Source organism: Leucoraja erinacea, chromosome 1 (genome assembly GCF_028641065.1).
Source record: "Leucoraja erinacea ecotype New England chromosome 1, Leri_hhj_1, whole genome shotgun sequence".
In the NCBI taxonomy this organism is placed as follows: domain Eukaryota; kingdom Metazoa; phylum Chordata; class Chondrichthyes; order Rajiformes; family Rajidae; genus Leucoraja; species Leucoraja erinaceus.
Genome location: NC_073377.1, coordinates 107,658,316 through 107,662,864, shown reverse-complemented (window position 1 = coordinate 107,662,864; position 4,549 = coordinate 107,658,316).

Below are 4,549 nucleotides of genomic sequence, written 5' to 3'. Positions count from 1 at the left end.
GAGCATCGCACATAAAACTTAAACATTTCACATCTAAATAAAAACAATCCAGTTCCTGATAAAAACAGTACGAATAGTTTAAAAAAGTGCAGGTAAAAAGCAACATTAAAATATAACTAGGTAAATAAATTTTGATACTCCCATAAGAAGTTTATTGAATGTTAAATATAATTTCCTCCCCCTTTTTCCCTTTTTTTTCTTTTTTTTTTTTTTTTTTTTTTTTTTTTTTTTTCCTTTCCTCTTCCTCGGGCACGGAGCTGGGAATTTTTTCGTTTTACAAAGGCTACGGAAGTCCTTAGAATTCTAGCCACGTTAGTGTGGCTATCACTAACTACACCAATCGTAGATGTAGTTTTTTTTTCCTCACCCTACACTAACCAACCCTATCACTTTTCTTTCTTCAAATATTTTTCTAACTCAAGGTTTGAATGGAAAAACAAGACCAAGGCAAGGAGATATGATCGGAAGAATGATGTATTCGAATTTAAATTCATCTATCTGAGGTTTGGGAGCAGGGTCAGATTCTATGTGTTGTTCCTTCTGCCCGGTTATAGACCACCTCAGATGCAATATGCAAGATGCTAACATGACAAGAAGGGGTCAGGGAATAACATTTTGTAGTTGGAATGTCAAGGGAATCAATGAACCAATTAAGAGAAGTAAAGTTTTGGCACACCTAAATCTAATTAAAACAGATATAATATTTCTTCAAGAGACACATCTTAAAAAGCAATCTCAACATAGACTTAAAGCTAAGTGGATCGCCGAATCATATCATTCCTCTTTTTCCCACAAGTCAAGAGGAGTAGCAATAGTAATTCGTAAAGGAATACCTTTTGTGTCCTCTTCAATAATAGTGGATATGGATGGCAGATATATAATAGTGGTTGGAGAGTTAAACGGAGAAAAAAAGTGATCCTCCTAAATGTTTATGGGCCTAACTTCGATAACCCTACTTTTTTCAACAAAACATTTAATAAAATTCCTGAATTTGCACAATACAAATTAATAATTGGAGGAGACTTCAATTGTACATTAGACCCATACTTAGATAGATCATCAAGGCAAAAAAAAACAAAATCCAATTCAAGTGTATTTTTAAATTCATTTATTAATACCACTAATATTAAGGATATCTGGAGAATAGAAAACCCAACCGGACGGGAATATTCATTTTATTCACCAGTACACAAATCATACTCAAGAATAGATTACTTTTTAGTTGACTCTACGTTTATTCCATTTATTTATAATTCAAAATATCACAACATCATAATTTCAGATCACGCACCAGTAACATTTATGATTAAATTAAATGGAATGTCCGAGAAACAAACATATTGGAGACTTAACCCACAAATCTTGAACGAAAGATCATGCCAGGAATATATTACTAAACAAATCCAAATATTTTTTGAGGTAAATGACAACCCTGACACACCTACTTCCCTTATGTGGGAGACGTTTAAAGCGTATGCTCGAGGTACATTAATCTCTGCACAAGCATTTTATAATAAAGATAACAGGATTAAACAACAAGCACTGGAAAGTGAAATTAAGTTACTAGATATAGAAAACGCGAGAACGCCATCTACGTTAAAACATAATAAAATTGCTGTACTGAAATATAAATTAAATAAAATGTACTCAGAACAGGTAATAAAACTTTACCAAAAAACTAAACAATTACAGTTTGAATTTGGAGACAAGCCACAAAAACTATTAGCACGCCAGTTGCGAAAAATGGAAGGGGAAAAAATAATTCATAAAATTAGAACAGAGACAGGAGAATTATTAAAAATGCCCAAAGATATAAATGATAGATTTCTACAATACTATCATGACCTTTATTCAACTAAAACGGTAGCACAACCAGAAGGAATAGCAGATTTTTTAATAAAATGTAATTTAAAGGGTTTAGATGTAAATGATAGAGAATTATTAGAAAGGGAAATTACGATAAAGGATATTGAGGAGTCTATTGGCTCTCTAAAAAATGGTAAGGCAATAGGGCCAGACGGTTTAGGTTCAGAATTTTACAAAAAAATTCATGATCTGCTGAGCCCACGCTTGCAAAGACTATATGATTACATTTACACTCAACAGAAACTCCCAGACACCTTAAATGAGTCTATAATAACGCTTATTCCTAAAGCCGACAAAGATCCGGAAGATCCGGGATCATACAGAGCAATTGCACTTCTGAACACAGACCAGAAAATACTAACTAAAATACTAGCACGTAGATTAAGTACAGTGATAAATAAATTAATACACCCTGACCAAACAGGTTTTATTCAGAAACGGTATTCATATTATAATCTAAGAAGATTATTTAATATTATATATACCAAGAGAATTATTAATGAAGATTTAGCAATAATCTCACTTGACGCTGAAAAAGCATTTGATCAGGTCGAATGGCCTTATTTATTTTCGGTGATGGAAAAGATGCAGCTAGGGGAGAAATTTTGCACATGGATAAAACTACTATACACAAATCCTACGGCTAGAATACTTACCAACCAAAGACTTTCATCTAAATTCAGTCTATCTAGAGGTTGTAGACAAGGATGCCCGTTATCTCCATTACTATTTGCACTTGCAATTGAGCCACTTGCAGAAAGAATTAGGGGGCATCCGGAAATATATGGGTATAACACTAAAGACACAGTGAATAAAATTTCTTTATATGCAGATGACGTATTAATTTACATCACTAAACCAGAAATTAGTATCCCAAACCTATTAAAACTAATAAACCAATTTGGTGCACTTTCAGGATACAAAATAAATTGGAATAAAAGTGAAATTATGCCAATAAGGGAACATAACAAACAGATAATACAACAATTCCCATTTAAAGTAGTAAATGAAAAATTTAAATATCTAGGTATCTACGTAACTAAGATATATACATCATTATTTAAAGCAAATTTCCCCCCATTATTGAATAAATTACATAAGAATATCCAATACTGGAAAACATTACCTATCTCAATGGTTGGCAAAATTAATGCCATAAAAATGATTTTTTTACCACAAATATTATACCTTTTTCAGACGATTCCGATATACCTGGCAAAAAACTTCTTTAAAAAATTGGACTCTATTGTTAATGATTTTATCTGGGATTATAAGAATCATAGGATAAGCAAAAGACACTTGTGTAAATCAAAAAATAATGGAGGCTTGGTTTTACCTAACTTTTTGTTTTATTTCTGGGCAGTTAATATTAAAAATATGAACTTCTGGTTGGGAGAAATAGACCAGCAACCAGACTGGTTAAAAATGGAAAAGGAAGATTGTATGCCTTATGACATTGGTTCGATATTATTTGCTACGTCCAAATTAAACAAGAAAATTTACAGGGAAAACCCTATAATATTTAGTGCTATAAAAATTTGGAAACAATTAAAAAATACATTAAAATTAGATAACTTATCTCTTTCTCTTCCAATCGTGAATAATTCATTGTTTAAGCCTTCATGTTTAGACGGGGGTTTTACACAATGGAAGAATAATGGAATTAAAAATATGGGACACCTTTACAAGGAAGGCTCTTTTTTGACATTTCAGGAGCTGCAACAGGTTTATGGACTTCGAGGGAATGATTATTTCAGATATCTTCAACTTAGAAATTATGTTAAATCAAATTCTAAAAACTTTCGAAATAGAAACCCAGAGATTCTTGACGAATGTTGGAATAAGCATCCTAATACAGAAAAATTAATATCTTTTATATATAATATCTTATTAGACAGTGACATCCCTATGACGGACTTACATAGACAAGCATGGGAAAAAGAATTAAATCAGGTAATAACGAAAGACACTTGGGAAGAAAGTTTACAACACATACATCAGTGTTCACTAAACGCCAGACACTCTCTAATACAATTTAAAGTAATACATAGGTTACATTACGCCAAAACAAAATTACATAACATTTTTCAACATATCTCACCTATATGTGATAAATGTCAACATTCAGAAGCTACGTTATCGCACATGTTTACAAGCTGTACAAAAATTAAAAATTTTTGGGTAAATATTTTTAGTATAATATCCAAAGTAACCAAAACACAACTGGAACCAAACTCAAAATTAATAATACTCGGAATATTAGAATTAAATCAAACACTTAGAATAACACAAAGAAACTTTATCGATTACAGTTTAATAACAGGAAAAAAATTAATCCTAAAATTTTGGAAAGGCCCTACGGCCCCCACAATCAGAATGTGGATTATAGAAATGACGGAGACCTTAAACGTGGAAAGAATTAGACTTGCCCTGTTGGACAAACAGGAATTATTCGTTGGAACATGGTCTCCTTTTATTGAGTACTTAAAGGGTCAGAATAGTTCAGCACAGGAACCTGACTAGCACCCGGACTAAAGATTGGATGAAATACTACACTTTGAAATATACGAACATATCTCGAATGATGTCTTTAAACTTAAACAAACTTTTCCATTCTTCCTTAATTACCTTTTTCACCCCTCTCTCCTTTTTTTTTTTTTTTTTTTTTTTTTTTTCCTTTTAT